This window comes from Stenella coeruleoalba (assembly GCF_951394435.1).
Source record: "Stenella coeruleoalba genome assembly, chromosome: 7".
NCBI classification, from domain to species: Eukaryota; Metazoa; Chordata; class Mammalia; order Artiodactyla; family Delphinidae; genus Stenella; species Stenella coeruleoalba.
In genome coordinates, this window is record NC_137153.1 from 51,124,753 (window position 1) to 51,148,338 (window position 23,586).

Sequence of the window (23,586 nt, forward strand, 5' to 3'; positions counted from 1 at the left end):
GTGGATCCACTGGAGGAATATTTGGAAGGATTGAGTTTGGGGAAGGAAAGGGATAAATCGGGTGTGACCAAGCCTCTGAAGCAAGGCTCTGTGCTTTGCATTCTCTGGGGTAGGATGCTGAATATGACAGTTGTCTCATTGTCAGTCAGGTATCAGCACACTACAGCCCACTTCTTTTTGTGTGGTCTGCAAGTTAAGAGTGCTCTTTACATTTTTATGTGGTTGAAATAAAGGTCAAACAAAGAATACAGTTGACCCTTGAGCAAGGCGGAGGTGAGGGGCGCTAACCCTACACACAGTCAAAAATCCCCATATAACTATGTATTTTGTGACCTGTTAATAATTACATGAAATTCAAATTTCAGTGCCCATAAGTGGTCTTATGGGAACGTTTGCATGGTGTCTGTGGATGCCTTTGCCCTAGAACGGCAGAGTTGAGTAGCTACAACAGAGACCATGGCCTGCAAAACCTAAACTATTTATTATCTGGCCTCTTACAGAAAGTTTACTGATCCTGTGCTAGCGGTCTCTGGAAAAACATGTTGGTGTTCATTCGTCCATCTTATCTAACCCTGAGATACGTCTTGGCAGGGGCGTTGTCAGAAGTGTGCATTTTTCTGTCTTTGCTGTCGGTGGACTGAAGAAAGCCAGCATTAAAGAGGCATTTTCTTCACCAGCCTTAATGCCTTGACCTATTCCAACAACCAGTTAAGGAAGCTTCTGAAATTGAAGAGATTATAGAGGTGGTGAACAAAGATCTAGGATCAGGAACACAGCCTCCTCTGTCCTGGAAGGGACCAGCTGGCCAGTGTCCCAGGGAAAACAGACCAAAGGGCATTGGCTGCCTTGAGGATGGAGGGACCAGCTGCCAGAGGTAAAGGAGGAAAGGTGCCTGGCAGTAGCTCAGACCTAACCCTTTTCATTTTTAAATTTAAATTCTGCAGAGATTGTTTTTGGCATCATTCAGTTGTTCTGGCCCCTTGAGATGTGAAGTTGTGTGTTAGGCGTCCAGCTTCTGCCTCCATATAGGGCCAGAGGTCGTTCTCTTGATCAGCTCTTGCTGGGGCTGAGTTTTATACAAATAGAAGCTTCTCAACAGGGATCCTCCAGTACCCCCTGTCAAGATAAAAGCAAAACCCACCCAGCCTGCTTTTCAGATACAAAGGCCATATTCCTGAGTTCTTTGGGGGTAGGTACTGCACCTGCGTGGTAAATATCCTTTCATTTGTATGAATTTGATACATTTAAAGTTTTCTTCATTTGGGGGGATAATATCTGAACATTTATGGTTGGGACACAGTTTCCTAAAACTGATGTTGTTCAGAATTTACATTAGTGGAGTGTATTTCGATAAATGTGAGTGTGACCTCATGATTTGCCATCACAGAAGCATAGAATGGCTCTTTGGTTGGAGGTGGGGTCTTGCCCTAATCCTTTTTACTAAGGCTCCAGGGGGTTGAGGGAGTTTGCAAGGCTGCAATCTGGTCAGTGAGGAAGCCCAGCCCGGGGCCACAGGCCGCTCCCTGAGGCCGTCAGCGGACTCCATCCACACCGCCCTTGTGCTCTCTGCACAGTCATCTGAGAGGCACTTTTCTGGGCTCCATGTCTGCAAGCTCTGCTGGTTCACTTTCAGTGACATTGAGAGGGAGAGTACTGCTGTCAGAGAAATGGCACTATAGCTTTCGATGGCTGAGATCGTCTAAGTAGGACTCAGGCTTAACACTGAAGCCAGAGAAGGTGGGCTTCCCCGTAACAGCTCTTGACGCTGGTCCGTGCAGGCGAAGATGCTCAGGCTTGGTGAAATTTACAGCGCGGTGCCATGTAAATACTCTTCAGTAAAGAGTATTTAGTGTTCCTTTCTCATCTTTGTTTACTTCCTGTTTCTGTCTTCTTGACCTATTGTTCCATCTCACCTTTGCTTATACCTCCTGGAGAAATCTGAAACGAATACTGAACAGGAAGCATTCTTTAAAAAAGTAGAAAAATATTCTGCTGTTCCAGCATTATTTTTTCATACTATGCTAATCATTTTCGAATACGTTGTACAGATGGTAGGTTGTATTTTTGCGGAGAGTTTTTTTCAAGCCAAGTTCATAGACATGATCTTGAATTTGTAATGCTGTATTCCTAAGTGTCTTTTTTGGCTGTCAAAATAGTGCTGTCTTTAAAAAGTGCAATGTAGATACTCTGGGTAAGGCTGATTATATCTGCTTGCTTTCTTTATAAAAAAAGAAGTATTTTTCCCTTATTATAAAAGTAACATCTATTATAGAAAATTGGGAAAAGGAGAAAAGTAAACAGAGGGACAATGAATTAGTTTAACAACCACCCCCTCTTTCTTATCCCCCCACCCTTTTTTTTTTTTTTTTTTTTTTTTGGCCGTACAATGAGCAACATGATACAGATTCATTCAGTTCCATCTTAACTGTCTGTATGTGTCAGATATGCAGGGAACAAAATATCTGGCTCGGAGAACAGATTAATTTTATGGAGTTTACATGATAGAAAGACCATGGGTTTTAGGGACATAGAAATATGGATTTGAATTCAAGAATTAGAGTTAATTGTATGTTTTTGGGAAGTCACTTGTCTGCATTTTAACTGTAAATTAGACACATGGTTATTTTGGGAGGTGTTGCATGAAGAGCCTCAGGTACTGCTGGCTGGGTGTCCACCTAGTCCATGTGGTGGCAGAGGGCAGCAGTGGTTCTCACCTCCTGAGCGCCCGCTACTTGCAGACCTGGCTCAGGTCTTTATAATGAATTTTCATTACAAAGGGTCACATGGGAAATATTTTAGGCTTTGAGGACTAAGGGCACAATCAAGGATATAATGCAGGTACTTACATAACCGTTTAAAATGTCACAGTCCTATCAAAACAGGCAGTGGGCCTGTTAAGGTGTCTTCCCATATTGTTGTCTTTGCGACCCCGTGAGGTCGTCACACTTCTAATAAATGGTGGAGGCCCGATGCACACCGAGGCAGCCAGAGCCAGGGGCCACCCCCGTCTGCACCACCCTCTCTCCTGCCTGGAGGTCCGTCCTTCCAGTCAGTGTAACCACCAGGACCACATTTCCCTCATGCTGTCCCCTCAGCTCTGTCCCTTTCTCTGCCACCCGCACCCCCTTCCTCCCCCTCAACCCTGCCCTCATCCTTAAACCTGCCAAGCTCTTGGCACCCTTGGGACCTTTTCACCACAGATCTCTCTTTATGGAATGCCCTGCCCCTGGGTGCTTGTCGGGCTCGTTATCCCTCAGGTTTCAGTTCGAATGTTACCTCATTTGGAGAATCCTACTTCAAATACTCATCCTGGTGCTCCAGGCATTTTGTCACATCATCCTTTACCTTCAGATTCTTTCCTTCCTTTCCCCTACTTCTTAGCATTCATCACATTCTGTAATTGTGTTGTCTCTGTTTCCAGGTTTATCTGCTTCTGCCCAGTAGGATGTAAGCCCTTCCTCAAGGGCAAAATCAGGACAAAGTTCTTTTCATTGATAAATTCTCAGGGCCAGAACAGTGTCGAACATAATAGGTGCTTAGTCGATATTTGAGAAATGCCATTATTTGTCAAATAAAGGTGGCTGTCCTTATTCCTTTGTAGCTACAAGAGCCACCTATTATTTGGTAAGCCCAGCATCTGAGAAAAAGACCCATTGCCTCTCCTGTGGAAGGTGTGAGCCTCAGGAACCAACAGCGGCCAGGATTCCTGCGTGAGATAGAACCTCATCCTCAGCGGGAGGAGGGAGATAATGTAAGGAAAGACTTGCCTGGTGAAGGCATTGCCTGACTCCAGTTGTTACTAGAGCAGTAGGTAGTGCTTCTCAAGTCTTGGTGTGCTTAAGAGACACTTGGGATCTTGTGCAGGTTCTGATTTAAGTAATTTGGGCTGGGATTACAGTTCTGAATTTCTGACCTGCTTTTAGGTGCCACTGAGAGAGCTACTGGTCAACAGACCATATGTATAGTAACGAAGGTCAGTGTTTCTCAACCTTAGCAGTATTGACATTTTGAACCAAGTTATTCTTTGTTGTGGGGGCCTGTCATGTGCCTTGTGGAATGTCTAGCACCGTCCCTGGCCTCTCCCGACTAGATGCCATTAGCATTCTCCCAGTGTGACAACTGGAAGAGTCTTCAGACTTTGTCAGATGCCCTGGGGTTGGGGGTGGGACAGAATCATCTCCCATGAGAACCACTGGCCTAGATGCGCCTCTGCTCTTAGTTTGCTTTTCAGTGCTTCTTTAGATTCTCTGATGAGCCAGTGAAGTTCCTTTTTGCTTAAGCTAGTTTAGTTATTTTGGAACGTGTAATTGAATCCTACTACTTAGATACACATAAGTATGTACTTATTTGTGTGATTTTATTTATAGTGCCTGTGTATTCCACCAAGCTCTGTAAGTGTACATTCTGTGTATCTTTATTTTAATACCTAGCATGGAGTCCCGTCTTTGAGAGGTAGTTGATAAATGCCAACTGAATGAGTGAAATTCTATAAGGGATGGTATATTCGTGCCTTTTTTCTCCCTTTTGGGCTCTATAATATATTTTTAAAAGTGTCTTATTGAAGTATAATATATATACCTCAAAAAGTACACATAAGTGTATAGTTTGATAAGTTTTTACCTATCAAACATTTGTGTGTTACAGATACCCAGATCAGGAGCAGAACGTGCTCAGTATCCCAGAAGCTTCACCTTGTACTCCCTTCTACTCACTCTATAATCTTTAAAATATTTCTTACTTTTTAATAATGAGAGGGAATCCATGTTCACTGTTGAAAATTTTAAAAGTACAGAGAAGCAAAAGGAGAGAAACACTGTACTCTTTTATACATAAATTTTAACTTTCTGATGTATATCCTTCCAGTCTTTTCAATGCCCACATATGCACATAGATGTATTATTTAAACTAAAATGGGATCCCGAGATTCATCTTGTACTGTGACTGGCTTTTCTAGCTTAATACCACATTGTGTCCATATGAGGAAATGCACATCTAATCACTGTTGTAATGGCAGTGTGGAATTCCACTGAATGGATATACCACAATTTATATAACTCATCCCCTCATTTCTTGGAAAATTGGGTATTTAAGAGGCTTCTACTTTTCACTCTTATAAGCACTTCTTTTTTTAAAAAATTTTTATTGGAGTATAGTTGATTTACAATGTTGTGTTAGTTTCATATGTACAGCAAAGTGAATCAGATAAACACTCTTTCAACACCCAGTGGATTTAAGATGACTTCTTTATCATTACAATTGCAGAGTTAAATAAAATGAACCCTAATTAAACTTCTAATCCACATAAATTAGGTTGTTAGAACTGTTTTTTAAAGAACTAATTAAAAACTGTGCATGCATACATATATACATAGAAATTGAATTTAACACATGCTTTTGCTAAAACAGTCAAAACGAACAGGAAGAATATGGTAGAGAGTAGCTTTCTTTCCCAACCCTCCAGTCCTTCTCCTCAAAGCAAGGGCCATTATCAGTTTCTTGAGGGTACAGGAATGTCGACATTAGTGGTCAGATAATGCCTTTTAAAATAAAGTTAGTGGAACTGTTCTCTAAAACCTGAGATTTCCCAAAGACAACAAATGGACTTATCAGTTGACTAAATCTATACTCTAGATCAGGGGTCGGTAAACTTTTTCCCTGTAAAGGGCCAAATAGTAAATAGTTTGTAGACTTTACAGCCGTATGATCTCTCTTGCAGCTCCTCAGCCCTTTGTAGTGCTGTTGCAGTGCTAAAACAGCATGGGCAATACATAAGCAAAGAGGTACGACAATAAAGCTTTACTTACAATAATAGCTCAAGGTGGGATGCACACATTAAAAGGTGTCGTAGGTAACGGGGACCCATATCCCATGGCTAAGGATAGTCTCCCTTTGGGCCAGTCTGGTTACCCCTTTTGTACCCTGCTCATTGTCCTGACTTGTACTTGTTCCTCCCCAAGAGTCTGTTTTGGAATCAGTTGCTTTCATTGCAGGGGCGTCTCAATCTCATAATGAAATCAAAACTTCCTTCAGGTACAAAATCTTTTCAGTTGGTTTGAGTCCACTTTCGTCCACAAAATACATGCAACCAATCTCTGGTAGTCTAGGCACTGCTGTCTCTGTGTTGTGGTGTGGTGGCTCTACCTATGTCCTCCTCTCATTTCCTGCCCCTGCTTCCAGCCTCCCTGCAGTAGTGGGAGGAGTTGCATGCTGCTCTGTTGGGTGGTAAGATTTCTGCCTAACTGAGGTTCAACTAGAAACTATTCTGTTTACGGGGTACAGATAGCCTGAAACCTCTAAATTATTACTATTAAGAGCCCTGTATCTGCCAAAGCCGAGGGGCTCACTTCTTCCTTCTTGAAAGGGCCGTGTTTAATGTTACGTGACTACTCCTACAGGAGCATTTTTGGCGCTCATTTGATGAAGGATTCAGAAATCAAAGGTGATTTCCTTCTTTTTTTTTTTTCCTTCGGCCGTGCCTCGAGGCATGCGGGATGTTAGTTCCCAGACCAGGGATTGAACCTGTGCCCCTGTGGTGGAAGTGCAGAGTCCTAACCACTGGACAGCCAGGGAAGTCCCCAAAGGTGATTTCCTTCATTAAAGTTGTGCAGAGTTTTCCCAGTTCAGAGTTCTGTGCCTCAACTGAGGACTCTGCCTGATGGTCCGCACCCTGGGGTCCAAGCTAACTGAACTTTCTGGCCTTCTTCTGGGTGCTCTATTCTCTCCAGTTTACATATGTGTAATGAGTTGCCCATGAACCTTTGGATGGCGGGTCTTGTTTCTCCTTTTTAATTAACAGTTGAAAAGTCATTACCTGACTTCAAGACTTACTGTAAACCTGCAGTAATCAAGACAGTGTAGTACTGGTGAAAGAACAAATAGATCATTGGCTCAGAATAGAAAGCCTAGAAGAAGATCCACACACAAATACAGTTAACTGATCTTTGACCATAGGAGCAAAGGCCACACAATGGAGAAAGGAGGTCTTTTCCACAAATGGTAACAGCTGGGCATCCGCGTGTGAAAAAATGAATCTAGACACAGACCTTGCACCTTTCACAAAAATTCACTGAAAATGGATCATAGACCTAAATGTAAAAGTCCTAGAAGATAACCTAGTGGAAAATCTAGGTGACCTTGGGCTTAGTGATGAGTTTTTAGATACAACACCAAAAGCATGAGCCATGAAAGGAAATAATTGACAAGTTGAACTCCATTAAAATTAAAAACTTTTCTCTACAAAAGACACTGAGAGAATGAAAAGACAAGCCACGGACGGGCAGAAAATCTTTGCAAAATCACATATATCACAATGGTTGTGTATCCAAAAGATACCAAAAAACTCTCAAAACTCAACAATAAGGAAACAACCCTATTAAAAAATGGGTGAAATATCTGAACAGACACTTCAGCAAAGAAGATATACAGAAGGAAAATAAGCATGGAAACGATGTTCCACATCATATGTCATAAGGGAATTACAAACTAAAATGAGGTATACACCAGTTAGAATGGCTAAAATCCTAAACAACCACAACAGCAAATGCTGGTGAGAATGTGGAGCCACAGAAACTGTCATTGGCTGCCATTGGGAATGCAAAATTGTACAGCCACTTTGGAAGACAGTTCGGCAGCTTCTCAGAAAGCTCAGTGTAGTCATACCATACAGTGCAGCAGTCACACTCCTAGTTATTTAACCGGGTGAGCTGAAAATTTATATCCACAGAAAAACCTGTACATGAATGTTTATAGCAGCTTGATTCATAATTGCCCAAATTTGGAAAGCAACCAAGATGTCCTTTAGCAGGTGGGTAAGCAAACTGGTACATCCATACAGTGGAAATTTGTTCAGTGATCAGAAGAGTTATCAAGCCACGAAAAGACTTGGAAGAAACTTGAATGCATATTAGTAAGTGAAAGAAGCCAATCTGAAAAGGCTACATTATGATTTCAACTCTATGATGTTCTGGAAAAGGCAAAACTATGGAGTTTTGGAGTAAAAAGATCAGTGGTTGCCAGAGGTTCAGGGAGAGAGAGGAAAGGAGGGAAGAATCAGTGGGGACAGGGAGATTTTTAGGGCAATGAAACTGTTCTGTTTAATATTCTACTTGTCGATACCTGATGTGGTGCATTTGTCAAACCCAGAGAACTGTACAACACAAAAAGAAAACCGAATGTAAACTATGGACCTTTAGTTAATGATGTATCCATAGTGGTTCATCAGTTTTAGCAAATGTACCACATTAATGCAAGGTGTTAATAATGGGGGAACTGATATGTGTGGGGTAGGAGAAGAGGTATATGGGAACTCTCTGCACTTTCTGTGTAATTTTTCTGTAAACCTAAAACTGCTTTAAAAAATAAAGTCTATTAATTTAAAAAAATCAGATGCTTGCCTTTTCCACACAGTTATTTCCATACAGTTTTTAACAAAGTAAGATTCCAGAAGACATTCCTGTGGGGAATAGTGCCACGTCCTTAGCCACTAGCCAGTGTGATGGCTCTCTTTACCTGTCAGAGATCTTTTCACTTTTGGAAGGTTCTCATGAGCCTGGTTGCTTGACAGCCAGAGCTCTGGATAGATGAGCTGTTATTGATACTTTATATTTATTGTCTCTTCTCTTGGAAATTCTCTGTGATAAGTTTATAATGGGAGCATGTAAAAAGTGATAAAACTTTTAGATTTAGGAAAGAGTCATTTACCCAACTGAATATATGCATTTTGGGAAATATTATCCTAGGTAAGTTTTAGAAGGTTGATTAAAAGTCATACATGCAGAACCTTTGACTTGTGATGTAAGAATTCCAGTAGCTTGTAAGCATTATCTCCCTATTGTTGGTTCTTTTCCTTCCTGAACTATCCCGTCTCCTAAAGGGAAAAAAAAAACAAACCTGTCCTAATATGTGGGTGTTTTTCCCCCAAATCATGGTTTTAACTCTCTGTGCCCACCATAAAAACCTTCAGTGACTTTGCATTGCTTTGAGGATGGAGTTCACTCTCCTTAGCAAAGATATTACCATCATTTAGTCAGTGGGACTAGTGTTTGAGGGTATCACAAAGAGTGCCAAGCCTGTGGTTATCACTCCCCTGCCAGTATGTGAAGCCTCATCTTTTACTACTTTCCTCCATTCCATTCTCCACAGGACCCACAATCTGGCCCCTTACCACTTTTTCACATGGTTTTTCCTGTGATTGGAAAAGCTTCTGTCATACCTGTGCTTCAGAAATCAACTTGGGAATCATGGCCCATATTCCCCTAGCACCACTCTCCAATTTCCACAGAAACTTCCAGAACTCCACATGTATTTCATTCATAGGACTTAGGAACATGCATCCTTGGATCTTTGTCTACTTGTGTGGTTTCCTTGACTGGCAAGTTTTCTGGGTTAAGTCCTGTGTTTCCTCATTTTCTGGCATGTGTGGAGTAGCCAGTGTATTATTGTTTTTAACTGAGTCAACATAGAAGTTAACAAATTAAGCAAAGCAACTGTATTAAGCTAATGCTAGCTGCTTCAAGAAATAAAGGCAATAGTTTATTCCTCCAGGTTCATTTGATTTTGTGGCTGTGCAAGCCTTCTTTAACACATGGCTCCAAAGGCTGGTGCAGAAGGATAAGGAGTGTGGAGAGTCATCTCCTTGGGGGTCTGTGGGCCAGGCCTTGAAGCGATGCACATCACTGTACCTGAACTCAATCCTATATTCAACCCTAACTACCTAGAGGCTGGGAAATCTAGTCTAGCTAGACTTTCATGAGGAAGATGGATATGGTTTGTGAATAGCTAGCAAGTCTTTGCCATATGTTTATTTAGAATTGATCTACGTTCAGATCTGAATTCCCATTACTTTCCATGGAGATACTCAGCCACTTTTACGTAGAGTGTGGTGTGGCATGAGTAGTAGGAAGGGGGAGTTAAGTCCCTCTTGTAGAAAAGTGAGTTGTGTAGATAGTTATCCCTGCATTCTAGTAGTTATATATCATTCTTTCCTTATTTAGGATACATTGAGCTATCGATACTTTATTATTTTGCAAAGCCAGATTTTCTAGAAGACTGTGTGAAAAAAATATACCATGCCTCATCATACTCCTTGTACGCAGCACCACTACTTTCATCACTATGTGGCAGTAACTCTGTCTCATTCAATTAAGTGTCATATAAATTACATTATTTTTTGGAGGATGAAGGAGTTCCTGTAAGTGTGGTATGTGTTTGAAGGAAATGGCGTTCTGGAATTCAACCTAGTAAGAGAATTAGAATTCAATCAGTGTGATAAATCATTGAACTTACTGTTGAAGGGCCTAAATTTAAATTAAACCCTTAAAAGCAATAACCTCTTTTCAATTTTGGTACTACTAGGAGATAATGGAGCTCTTAAGTGGAATGAATTTCATTTATAAGAACAGCAGTTCTTTCTTCAGTTGCTGATGTTTTTCACAGTGTATGTTTTATTCTTTCAAAATTTAATCAATAACTAAAGTAAGTGAAATGTCTCTTTCTCATTTGTTTCCTGTATAAAATATTCTCTGGTTTCTAGATTCGTGGAGCTTTTTGTTTGACGTCGGGATTATAGGTATATGTATAACTGTGCCAGGTGCATGTTTTAATAATATCCTGGCCAGAGAGATGATTTTAAACAGATGCTAAAAATGTCAGGGGATAATGTATTTAATGATAAACTCACATTACCCCAGGTAGCTTTCACATGACTGGACTCCTATCTCCTAGGTTTAACTCACTTTAACAGTGTGCCACTCAGAGGTGCTATGTCCAGAGCTTGCAAGCCAGTGTCCTGGTCATTCCTGAACCAAGGCCAAGGGACGGTCACTCAATGGTGGGGATTGCCTTCAGGCACCAGCTGGTCAGCCAGAGAGTGAATCTCCTGTGTCCTGGTATAAATCGAGACCACTTGTGTACTTTAGACTGGGTCATTGCATTCGTTTCCTAGGGCTGCTGTAACAAATGACCAGAAACTTGGTGGCTTAAAGCAGCTGAAATTTGTTCTCACGATTCTGGAGGCCAGAAGTCTTAAATCAGATCCATTGGGCTGAAATCAAGGCATTGGCAGAGCTGTACTCCTCCTTGGAAGCTCTAAGGCAGAAGCATTCCTTGCCTCTTCCAGCTTCTGGTGGCTCCCGGCATTCCTTGGCTTGTGGCTGCGTCACTCTCACATCTGCCTCTGTGGCCACAGGACTTCCCACCTTTGTTTGTCATATCTGTCTCCCTCTTATGAGGATACATGAGACTGCGTTTAGGGCCCACCCAGATAATCCAGGATAATCTTCCATCTCAAGATCCTTAAATTATTCACATTTGAAAAATCCTTTTTTGCCATATAAGCAACATTCACAGGCTCTAGAGATTAGGATGTGGATATCTTTTGGGGGAGAAAGTACATTATTCAGCCTACCATAGGCATGTAAGCTGTTCTGGAAGTGACCGTTCTGGAATTGACTTACCGACTAGAATGCTGAATTTTTTTTTAGAAAAAAACAATCTGAATTCTAGGTAGGCAAGAGCGTATCTTTAGGTGGTGTGCTGTGAATCTCTTGCGAAAGTGAATGTTTTCCTTTCTAATGAAGGGCAGCTCCTATACTTTGCCAGAGAAAACAAAGGCAAATTTGGCACTTTCGCCTCATTTTTCATGTTTTAGTTTTAATTTCTGATCTAGGTTTTCTATAGTCTATTGGGTGTGCAGATGAAAATGATGACATTGTAAATAGTTCTGTTATAAAAGCTCCCCTGAGAAGCAACTGCATTAGACTACCTTTTAAAATGATATCTAACATTTATTTTGCGATTAGAAAAGGATAGCTCATTTTAGGAAATTTATAAAACCCGGAACAGCATGAAGATGAAAAAAAGCCTCTGTAATTTAACAACTAGAAACGACGACTCTTGATATTTCGGCTTCTTTTATCGTGTTACATTGGTTCTTTCCCTAGAGTGTTTAGCAGTTGTTACACCATTTGTCCACACTGGGTTGAAACACCATGATTATTGTTGGTAGGATTTTCTGAAATGCTGGCGAACTGAAGAAACAGTGCTGTTGTTCAGCTTAGACTCTGCTTTCTTCCCACAGTTTTAAGAGTTGGCCTTACTGACCCTGAGTTTGAGTTGGTACAGAGATATCCGGATTTTGCAAGCATATCCTTAAATGGAAGGCCATCAGTTGTTGGGGTAAGTTCTTCCTGAATGCATCTTTAAGCCATTTTTCTAGCATGTTTTAGTAGAACCCCAATCCTGAGAGATGCTCTGAGGGGGAAACAAATGTTGTTCAGGAACAAGTAAGTTTGGGAAACCGTGCATGCACGTGTGTGTTTTAATAGTCATGATGCATATTAACATTTTAAAAAGCCAAAGACCTTCTAGAATAAAGGAACCTGTTTAACCTAGAGTTTCCCTCCAGCCTGTTATAAAGAACTATGTGGAGCATTATTTGTGAAACACAGTGTTAATGAATTTAGATAAGGGATAGCCAAATGTTTTGGTGTGATATGATTTTGGTTGGTCAAAAAAATGTGTGTGTGTGTGTATGTGTGTATCTGTATCTCTATGTAAGTAGTGTTGCTGTCATCCTTGCCAAAATCAGAGTTTTTAAAAAGTGGCTTATTTGATTCTAGTATTACAAAACCTTTTTTTTTTAAACTAAAGATATCTTAAATTATAATACATTAGATAGCTTTTCTCTAGCCTTTGGGGAGTTAGGAACTAAAATCTAGGAATAGTACCAAGCAAAGTGAAAGTTCAAGGGAAGAGTGAAAGAAATGTGTATGTTTTAAAAAAATATAGTGTGAGAGCTTCCCAACCTCTCCCACCAAGTGTCATTTTGGCCTGAAGCTGAATTAGTTCTCATCTGATTAAATCAGAACTAAATTCTGCTATTTTCTAACTGCTGTGAAGTGCAGATTTTTAAAATGTGTCAAAAAAGCAAGAATTTAATCCTGGTAGGAAACAACTCTCTTAAAAGAGAATAATTAGCATTTCATTTATATCATCATTTTACAACTTTTCAACATACAAAATTATTCATCGTGTTTATGTAACATGTAATTATTAAGTGCCCCGTCAGAACACCAGCTTTAATTTTGAAATTCAGGTTACTAAATTTAGATCTTTGAAGGCTTGAGAAATCTGCGGGGGGATGGTGGATGGAAAACCACACTAACTTCGTTTTAGTGTCCATGTCTGTCAAATGAAAATGGTGATCTCAGAACCATAATTAAACTTCTGATTTTTATACTTATGGGATCAAGAAGGGGCTCAGGTAATGTAAGCAAGTGGCTAATCTGGAAACTGTGTATATGAATTTAGGAAGCAACCACAGATGTATACTTTTACGCATACCCTCTCTACGCAAACACACTCCTCAAGTATTTGGAGAACGAAACCCTCATTTCCCTGGTCAATTCAAAATTAAAAGGCCTGTAAAGGAAGAGAAGAGGTAATTGTAATTGGATACCCTTTGCCACCAGATGATGTTATGTTTTCTCACTTATCTTCACCACAGTCCTGTACAGCAGTGGCTCTGAGAGGACCCCAGGACTTCAGCATCACCTGGCATAATGGTTAATTTTAGTGTCAACTTGGCTGGACTGTGGTACCAGTCATTTGACCAAACACCAGTCTAGATGTTGCTGTGAAGGTATTTAAATCAGTAGACTTTGAGTAAAGCAGGTTACCCTCCATAACCTGGGTGGGCCTCATCCAGTCAGTTGAAGACCTAAAGAGAAAAGATTGAGGCTCAACCATTGTCAACATGTGACTTCCAAGGTTGCCATGTTAAGGGAGAGAACATGGAGGTTTCGACTGGGCAGGCTGCAAAGTGGTGTCATCAGTTCCATCTCCATTCTGTTGTCTGGAACTCAGTCATGTGGCCGTGCTTAACTACAAGGGAGGCTGGGAATAGGGTCTGACCGTGTGTCCGGGAACAAGCAGAAATTAGTTTGGTGATCAGCTGTCAGTCTCTGCCACCTGAGCTCTAATTGCTCTGATGTTAGTAGGTTTGTGCTTCTGCTCATGTTGGATTTATGTTCTTTCCTAATAACCAGAGCAAGGAGGGTGTGAGGAGTAGGAATAGACTCAGTCAGTACTGGCCTGTGGGACCAGATAGAACCACAGAAAAAATAACTCAGATTGTACTGGCTCTTGCCCACAGCTTCAGCAGGGATCTTCCACCACCTCTAGGTTTTCATCTAGTTATGTCTAATAGGTCAGTCTGTTAGCAATACTTTTTTGTCTCCCATTTCATGTGCACCCCCAGCCCTTATCCATAGTTTAAACTCACTCCCTGTTAGTCACCTGAGGGCACCCTAGTATTGCTACTGTGCCACGAACACTGACTTGGGCTCCATAAATCCTCGTCCCCTGAGAGGCTGGAGTGGTACTGTATTCAGGGCAGAAATAAGGAGAATTCCTGTTGTCTTAGTTATCTATTGCTGTGAAACAAACAATTCCAATTCATTTTTTTCCACAAGTCTTTGGGTTGATTGGGCTCAACTGGGTAGTTATTCTGCTCCATGTGCTGTCCGCTGGGTCTGCTCAGGTAGTTGCTTTCAGCTGGGAACTCGGCTGGAGCTGGTATATCTGAGATGGGCACCCACTCTCCAGGGCCGTGTCCACATGGCTCTCATCCTTCAGGAGTTTCTCCTGGACTTCCTGACAGCTCAGTGGCTAGGCTCAGCGAAGGGGGAATCTGCCAGGTCTCTTATGGTCTTGGAAGTCTCAGAACTTCATTTCCGCTGCATTTTATTGGTCGAAGCAAGTCACAAAAACAGCCCAGATTCTAAGAGAAAGGAAATAGGTCTCGTGTGTTTGGGGACGGGAGGAATTGTCGGTGGTCATATTTGGAGGTTATCACCATGCCTTGTCACCCTGTCCACTTTGTTACCTGTTTCCTCAAGGGTGTGCTACCTGTATTTTGGTATATCAGAGTCACCCATGAAATTATTCCTTCATTCCACCCACCAGGATAATTTTTCTTCAGAGGGTTTAGGCTACTAACATCATCACTGTAACCCTGGGCAGAGAGGCCCTGATTCTGGGAATGCGTGAGGTGTACACAGGAAATAATGAATGAGCTAGTTTGATTGGTGATGAGGGTTTGTAGTGAGGAGGGTAATGAGTTTGAAGAATTAAGTGGTGGCCTGAATTCAAGACTAAAGGCTCAGGGAGCCTTGAACTAGTGGTGGTAACTCACAAAGCAGTGTTTAAGGAAGATGAACCTCACAACAGTGTTATTATAAAGAGGACTGAAGGATAGTGTCACTGACCTTGGCCACCATATGTGGGCATGAAATGAGCAAGGCTTGGACCAGAGGCAGAATAGCGGGGACTAAAAGAAATGGTCATGAAAGACAGAAATAATCAACGTGACTCAAGAGGCAGTGGGGAGGCAGAAAGGAAAAAATGGAAGGCTGGGTGCAGTCAACTCTGCCACAAATAACAGTTTTAAAATACTGTTAACAGGGAGGTTTGTACTAAACATGAAACTCTAGAACTAATCAGAGATAGGTAACTGAGAGGCTCTTATATTTAAATCTCAGTTTGGTCTTGTTTGAGTGGTAGTAAAAATTCATACATCAGTCAGCTTAGAGTTTATTATGCTCTGGCAACAAATAGCTCCGAAATCTCAGTGGCTTATGACAACTGAAGACTTACTTCTTCTCACTCCTATTACGACTATTGCAAGTCAACTCGAGTCTGCCTCACGTCTTCTCTATTTTGTGATCAGGCAGAAGCAGCAGCCCTATCTAGAACAGTCCTGTCTCAGGGTGGAAGGAAACTAAATTAAAGTACATGATAGCTCTCAGAGTTTCTGCTTGGAGTCACACATGTCCCTTCGATGTTTTATCTTTCTTGTATTAGCCGAAGCAGATCACATAGTTAAGCCAGATGTCTATGGGGACAAGAGTTATATTCCTGTCACAAGGAGAGTCATCAGGAAAGAGCTGCATTGGGGCAGCAAATATATATGAATAAATAATGGTCAGCTATGGTTACATTTATCCCTATTTTGAATTACACAAACAATGAAAATCGTCATAGACAACACAGAAAAGCACATGGCAAACATTTCCAGTCACCCCAAGTTTCTCTCACTAGAAATAACTGCTGTTGTTAGAATCTTGATATAAATATCTTCAGATATTTTTCCCTGGGAAATTTTTATAATGGAGTCAAATGGTCTATACTATTCTGTCACTTAGGTACTGACTTCAAGGTACACAATGGCCATGCACCCATGCAAGTAAACACACATCTGTGTCCTAACTCATAATGACTCTCTGGTATTCCTCTGTACAAATATACCATAATTTACTTAATTGTTGGACACAGATCTTTTTCCAATTTCACTGTATAATAAAGTACTATTTATAAGTCTCTTATATGTATATTTGCACATTTATCAGACTATTTCTCTTGGATAATTTCCTAGCAGTGAAATAATTAAAGAAATTTCTTGATAAACTCTTTTTGATACGTCATTGACAAGTTTTATAGCTTAGTTTTTAAGGCCCACTCTTTTCCCTCTCCTAAAATGGAGTAGTGTTACCATAGCAATAGGAAAAAAATAATCAGTACTCTTGGAAGGGGCTAATTTGTCTTTGTCTTCATTTTAGCTCAGAAAGTTAGATTTTGTGCCAAGACACATAAAATACCTGTTTGGAATCTCTCCTGGGTTAGGGGGTCAGTGCTTCTGGCGATGGCCTCAGCATCCCTGGTTATCCTGTTTGACAAATTGGCTCCCCTGTCATCTGCTGGAAAGGCTTTGTCAGTCACCGTCGGTCACGTAAGTTGCTCTGTCTAGGGAGACTCAGTGACTGATGAGTGTCCTATCAGCCTGTAATTTGGAAAGCGGTCAGTCATAAACAAGGCAGTTTATGTAAAGATCATTAATTTAAAAAAAACCAATTCGTTATGGTAGATTTATTTGGGGATCTGATTCATTTCTCAAAACCAATTTAAGGCATGGTGCCAGCTACCTGTCGTCTGGATTTTCTTGAAGACAGGAAGAAAATTAGTGCATGATTAAATGATGAATTTAGTGCCTTTCACTTTAGACCAGCTTCTAGGGAGGGTCTCCTGTTTTGGAAAGAGAGCTTGAAATCTGGATTCTCAAACTGGCGGTTGAATTAAAAGATGGTCAGAGATGGTCCTAGTGTAACTTCAGAAGCATCCGTGTGAGGCAGGTGAAGCGCTCATGGGGTGAAGGGCGGAACATGGTTCTTGGGAAAGTGGAGATGAGCAGCAGGAAAACGTCCTTTCGTTACACAGCTGCCGAGATCGGGCTGGGGAACCCTGAAGCTGGACTTAAACAACTCTGCGGTGGTGCTAACTGAAGTACCAGCTTGCTTATTCTGTGTGGCAGAAAATAAATTTACATTCACGTTGTAAAATGCAGAGTCTCATGTGGTAACTGGAGCGAGAGCCATTATATGGCATTCTTCTCTTGTTTGTTGTTTTTCTTAAAGAAGGCGGGTAGCAGTTAAGACTGCTTTGGAGAAAGACAGCGTAGGGCTTGAGTTCTGGCTGTGCCGCTTTCCAGCTATATGACCTAGGCTCGTCCCTGTTCCTTTCCCTGGGCCTAAGCATTCTTATTTATGAAATGAGCCAGAGTAGCAATATCTCCCTTATCGGATATTTGTAAGAGTACAATGGCATAAAATACATAGTAGGATCCCTGCCTAGCACATGGAAAGAGGTCAGTAAATGCTGGTTCTTTTTCAATATGATATATAGTATAATTACAATTATTTTCTTAAAGCAATAGCATACTTGATGGGTTTGAGTCATATAATCAAGGGCAGTACCACAGCCCTCATAATCATGCATAGGAAGATGACTTGAAATAGAACCTTACTGGTTCTAGTCTTCTCGGGTTTTGTGCTGTAATAAAGGAAACTGCAATATTTCAGTGACTTAGTACAATAAAGTTCATTTCTTAATGTATCTGTTAAATGGGATGTTGCTGGGCAGAGGGTAACTTTCCTTCACGTAGTGATTGAGATCCCAAGCTTCTTCCATTCTGTGGCTCCACCAGCCCTTAAGACCTCAAATTTGATTGGTGCCAGCAGAGAAGGGAGAAGCATAAAGGGACGTTGTGAGAGGGTTTTCCATGGTTCTGGCCTAGAAGTGGTGCATATCACTTCTGCTCACATTCCATGCTCTAGAACTAATTCACGGCTTCACATGTACTGCAAGTAGTGGGGCTGAGAAATAGAACCTCTGGGTGGGCAGCCACTTCCCAGCTCTACACCACAGAGAGGGTGCATGAATTCTGGAGAAGAGCTAGCCAACTTGTGATCTATGCTGAGGTTCCAAAGCATGGTCAAGTGAAGGTTTAGATGTTTTGTCTGTCCCTAATATTTTAAAGGAAGAAGTGATGAGATTTTGGTGACAGAGGAGATTAAAGGAGAAGGGAAGAAGGATTTGAGAGTTTGAAGTAGTGGTTCTAACTAGGCTGGTGATCGTGACATTATAGGAAGTAGGGTTTGGGGCAGGTCAGCACCTTTGTGGGAAAAAGACCAAGGAAGGGTGTTTGAGGCAACTGTGAGCTGTACCGTGGAAATCTTCCTTAGGCGCTTGGAAAAACAGGCCCAGTGCTTCAGCGTGGCCATCTTTCCTAAATGAGAGCACATTTGCCTGTATCCATCTTAGATACTGAGCTGTCAGAAGACGAAGCTCAGGACTTACCTTTCGTTCATGTGCAACCCAAACAGAGGGAAAAATCTAGGCTTTTTTTGGATATCTTTTTCAGAATATGCATTTTCAAGAAGACCGTGCCTAGCGTACCTTGGGAGTGGATTTACCATCACATGATTTATATTTGTTCCACTGCCACCCAGGGAGAGTGAGCCACCCTTGAGTACAGGAGATCTCTTGAGGAATACAGATCCAGCAGAACTCCGGGCAAGCCATTGCGTGATCCATGTTCATTATACCATCATCGATCTGGTGTCTGCAAACTTTTTATGGTATTTTGATTTAAGTTGGCCTCAGTGTAGGACTGGGTGACTGGCTGCTTGCACTTAAACAGTTTATTAACCTCACACCACAGGGGAGGAGTTTTCTCACAATCGTCAGATTCTGTAAAGAAGTGTTTATTATCTGCAGTAGTCAAAATTAGATTCTTCCTCCATAGCTTCTTATGCAGATACTTCATTTAATAATTCAACCTGGGTGAACATTTCCTATGGTTTAAGTTTACCTTCCTCGGTGCTATCCGTATTTAATCGAATATGCCTTTCATGTTAAGCATCTGTGAGTTTCCTGTCCTCAAGAATCTTACACCTTGATGTAAGATGGTATACCCAGGCCATCTTCATCTTGGCAAAATCATGTGATACATCTAGTAATCACTCTTAGTCTGCTTGGACTGCTGTAACAAAATAGCACAGACTGGATGGCTTAAACAACAGAAATTAATTCCTCTCAGTTCTGGAGGCAAGAAGTCCAAGATGGAGGTGCTGACTGATTTGGTTCCTAGTAAGGACCCAATCCCTGGCTTGTGGATGGCCACGTTCTCAATGTCAGCTCGCGTGGCCTTTCCTTGGTACATGTGCATGGAGAAAGAGCTCTCTCTGTCTTCCTCTTGAAAGAGCACTCATCCCATCATGACGCCCCACCCTCGTGACCTCATCTAAACCTAGTCACTTCCCAAAGGCCTCACTTCCAGATACCATCACACTGGGGGTTAGGGCTTCACAAATGAATTTGGGAGACATGCAGACATTCAGCCTACAATACCTACCTTTATCAATTCAGTAGGTTTTACCCTACACAGAAACTTGTTTAGTGGAGCTGAGGGTCTTTTCCACATTTCAGATGGAAGAAAGAAAAAGGTACAGATGGATCATCCTGACGGCACTTTTTTCTTGTCGTGATAACATTATAGCCATTTATTTATTCATTTAGTCCTTAAACATTGATGACACAGTTATGTACCAGGCAGTGAGCTAGGTGCTAAGGATGCAGAGACTTTTCAGACATGGTCAGTACCCTCAGATAGCTTGCAATTAAAAATAAAGTCAGCCTTTATACAAATATGCCTGGCAAAGCACTGTGATAGGAGCTAGTGTAGGGCACGATGGGGACCCAACAAAAGAAGTGGTTCTTTCTGCCTAAAGATATAGGGGAGGGGATCCTGTCAGAGGAGCTTGTGAGCAACGGTGGGTTGGTGTTCGGAAGTCGGGCATAGAGGACATGGGCATTCGACTGCGGGATCAGCGTTGCCAATTTATGTAGCTCTGAAATGACCTGGTGTGTGTGGAAAAGCACACAGTTCAGCATGGGTTTTACGTGAGGACTTAGCTAGAGATGAAGCAGGTGCCCTATGCAGGAGGACCCCACCCCATGTAAGGATTGTATACCTTATCTTTTGGGTATTGGGGAACCATTGAAGGGTATCAAGCTTGGGAATGACATTGACTTCTGCATTTTAGAAAGATCACTGTGGCACATTATAAAGAACAAATTTAGAAAGTTGTGTTACGTTTTATTTCATCAGTAAATTGGATCTTGAAAGTTGGGATGTTAACTATTATCAGACATCTTTTGAGGATCACTGTGACACAGGTCTAGAAGTCCATTTATGAGAAAGTGTGGGAGAGACATGAATTCTGTTGCTCAGCAGCTCTGCCTTGAACTTTGACCTAAAGAAGATTGAGCTCATTCCATCCTGGGGCACTTACACCACCTAGAAAGGGTCGTTGCCCTCAGGTTCTACTGCTTTACCTCATACTGTCAAGTAGCTTAACCTTAGATGAGAAAATACAGTGTTGGCCCAAGAGGGGTCACCGGCTTTTTTTTTTTTTTAAGATAAGTTTCGGCAAAATGTTTAATCTTTCTGAGTCAGTTTCCTCATCTGTAAAATTGGAGTTCCTACTATCTGGCCTGCAGAATATAATCAGTTCTGCTATAATTATTTTGAAACCATTAATTTGTTCTAATATGCTCAATAAGGGGAAAATTTGATCGTAACATGGATTTTATATTTGCTTATTCAAGATTTTGTCTGCAAGAAACATTAGGTGAACACAGCTGACCCAGGTCACATAGGAGTACACAGATCACAAGTCCACACGTCAGAAATCTACCAGCTGCCTCAGTTCTCTGCAAGGGTTGTAAGCCACAGCCATTCCAATCTGGTATTACAACTGTCCCTCTGGTTTCACGTAACCCTCCCTCCATCACAGTAACTCCTGAGCTGCCCATTTCCACAAACAAACTCTGGGCCTTTTTCAAGGTGAAGTTCCATACATACTTATTGTACTATTTATGTATTTCTTAATCATTCAGTATGTATCAAACTATGCTACTCTTTTTATTAGGTTTCTCTGTGTCACTGACAAAATTTTGTGAGTGTTGTATCTCTAGCCTCAATTTTCCCGTGAACCCTGTGGTTTTTATTGTGCGATTTTGCATAGCATAGTGATTTTTAAGAATGCCCGTGTTGAGTTCTAGCAGAACTGACTATTTTGTAAAGATTAAATGTTAGGATGCATATGATAACATTCTTGGTACAATATTTACACGTTGTGGGCATCCGCGTAGGCTGATTTACCTCCATTCAGGAAGCCATTCGATCAAATAGGAAGTATCTTTTCAGTCAGCATTAATATGGGTCACACTTCATCATCAGGTGAGGGGACGGGACCGTTGGTGGTGGGCTCCTGGGGGCTGCTCTGTCTATTCCATTTACCAGTGCACCCCGATGGGATGTGTGCTGGTTAGTACCTAAGCTTTGTCTCCGACTCCCAACTTGCACTCTATACTCGACTTGGGGTTTGGACTGGGAGTCAGTCCTTGAAGCCAGCTCCCACTTTGATCCCGCCCACAGGGAGGGAGACTGGGAGGCTGGAACAGGGGAGGAGGGGTTGCTCCTTCCTGTATGTTTGTTGTTATGCTTTTCATCCTGGCAGTGGTCCTTTGGTTCAGCCTCCAGTTTGTTTGTTGTTTTGACACAGCCAGCACTGGCTGGGCAGCCCCGACTCCTCCGAAGTCCACACCCAGCTCACAGAGCCCCTTCTCTAAGCTTCTAGAGCTCTACCCTTTCTTCCCTAAGGGTGGTGGTTGCTTCCTTTGGTTTTTAAATTATTTTAATTTTTATTTATTTTTGGCTGCGTTGAGTCTTCGTTGCTGCACGCGGGCTTCCTCTAGTTGCGGTGAGCGGGGGCTACTCTTCTTTGCGGTGCGTGGGCTTCTCATTGCGGTGGCCTCTTTGTTGTGGAGCACGGGCTCTAGGTGCGTGGGCTTCAGTAGTTGTGGGACGCAGGCTCAGTACTTGTGGCTCGTGGGCTCTAGAGCGCAGGCACAGTAGTTGTGGCGTACAGGCTTAGTTGCTCCTTGGCATGTGGGATCTTCCCGGACCAGGGCTCAAACCCGTGTGCCCTGCACTGGCAGGTGGATTCTCAACCACTGCGCCACCAGGGAAACCGCTTCCTTTGGTTTTTATTTCTGCATTAACTCACTGTTCCCTGTTTACTTTTTCGATTCCACAATACCTATTTAACTAATTCCTTATATCAAAGTCTCTCTGGTAAGATACTTGGTATGGTTTCTGTTTTCCTCCCAGGATCCAGGATGGAAGATACGGTAATTACAGTGTCAGTAGAAGTGGTACAAGAGCAGAAGGTAGGATGACTGGTTGATAACCAGGATTTGAGAGGCTCAACTGAGAAGCAGCAGCTCAGAGATCCTCTGACTAGGATGCCGGATTAGTGCCATTGGGGTGAAGAACTTGGGCCCTGGAGCCTCAGCTCTGCCTTTTAACTAGTTGTTTCTTCAACAGTTTATTTGATTCCTTTAAATATGAATTTCTGTACCTGAAAAAATAGGGATAATAATATCAGTGAGTTATGGTCAGGACTAAATGAGATAATACTTACAACGTGTTTAGGGCAATGGCTGGCACATGAATAAGCTCTGAATTAAGGATTTTCCATTTCCATGCTGCTGCTGCTTGTGTAGTCACCCTGGGGAATGCCTTTTGACGTCTGTGGCTGTAGTTACTCATGTCCTTTTGTTTTGAATGGCATCAAAGGAGGCATTTCATAGCCCAAGTTTTCAGTATTGAAGCTATCTTTTTACCCACAGATAACTTGCTAACTGTGCTAAAGAGTGACTCACCTTTTGAAGCTCATTTTAAGCAGAAAGCTTTGTTCGATGAGCTGAATTTAGAATGGTTAGTTGCTTTGCAGGGGAGTTGCCGCTCATCTGTTGAGGAAGCTGGTGACCCTGTCCCAGTGCTTTGTCACGCAGATTGGATGTTGGAATGTACTATGGGCTTGAAGGCGTGATGCAGCAGTGCTGCAGGTGCCATGATATCACTCTAATAAAACGATCTTAACTGTCTTAACACTCAAAAGAAAATCCCTGCGTAGAGTTAATATAGTATGGGTCCTGCATTTAAGTGCTGGATATGAATTTGATCTATTCTAATTGAATGCATGAATGTTACATTTCGTCCTTGCTCAAAATTCAAATTAGATCTGAAACTAAGCCCTTTCTTGCCAAAGTGGAGAGATGCCCAACACAAGTTATTGGGATGGGAATCTTCCTAAGGTTTCCCATGAGTTCCTGAGACCTTAC

At 41.8% G+C, this 23,586-nt stretch overlaps 1 long non-coding RNA gene across 1 annotated transcript in view; it reads left to right on the forward strand.

Annotated features, from left to right (window-relative positions):
• Window positions 1-11,469: 11,469 nt before the first annotated feature.
• The window catches only part of LOC307189096, a 28,402-nt gene continuing 16,285 nt past the window's right edge, over window positions 11,470-23,586 (forward strand). Inside the window, exons 1-2 of the long non-coding RNA XR_013829103.1 lie at window positions 11,470-12,174; window positions 18,755-18,971. This is a non-coding gene — a long non-coding RNA (uncharacterized lncRNA). The remainder of the gene's footprint in view (window positions 12,175-18,754; window positions 18,972-23,586) is intronic.